Raw genomic sequence first — 684 nt, 5'->3', positions numbered from 1 at the left:
GTAAGATAAGGCGCTCTTTTCAGCCTTTTTGCCAACCCATACAACTTCTCCCGTTGTTTCCAATTCTACGTAGATTTCTTTTACCCCTCCTGCCTTTACATATGCCATTGTTCTCTTCGCCTCTTTAGTCACTGTTTTTGCTCTTTTTGTCATCTTCTGTACTGATGTTTCAACCTCCATTTTTTGCTCTTCTTTAGTTATCCCTGCATTTCTTTTCCAAATGTTTTGGCAAGTAATTATCCCCTGCTTTTCTCATTATCTTCCTAATCTCCTCTCACCTTTAATTTATATCTTCCTTTGGTCTTAATTTACAAATGGCATTTGCTTTAACCTGATCCTCAATGTTGCGTCTTTTAATTTTCACTTTTTTTTCTTTCCTTTGTTTACTGGACTCAGCTCTTAGCGCATGAACTCGAACTCAGCTTACAGCAATCCGATGTTTGCCTGATGCACACTCTCCCTTTATCACTTTACAATTTTTGCCTCTTTCAGGTGATTCCTTCTGCACAAAAGAAAGTATTTGATTCTCCCTTTCTCCAGTTTTGTAGCAGATATACGGATTATTCATTCTCTTGAAAAAAAAGTGTATAGTATTACTACATCTTTTGCTACAACAAAAGCAGCAATGCTTGTTCCTTCTGCATTCATCTCACCAATCCCTCAGCCATTCATATCCCTCCCCAT

The sequence above is a fragment of the Penaeus monodon genome, chromosome 30 (assembly GCF_015228065.2).
Source record: "Penaeus monodon isolate SGIC_2016 chromosome 30, NSTDA_Pmon_1, whole genome shotgun sequence".
Lineage (NCBI taxonomy): Eukaryota > Metazoa > Arthropoda > Malacostraca > Decapoda > Penaeidae > Penaeus > Penaeus monodon.
The sequence above is the reverse complement of the archived record's forward strand: the minus strand, read 5'-3'. Positions refer to the sequence as shown.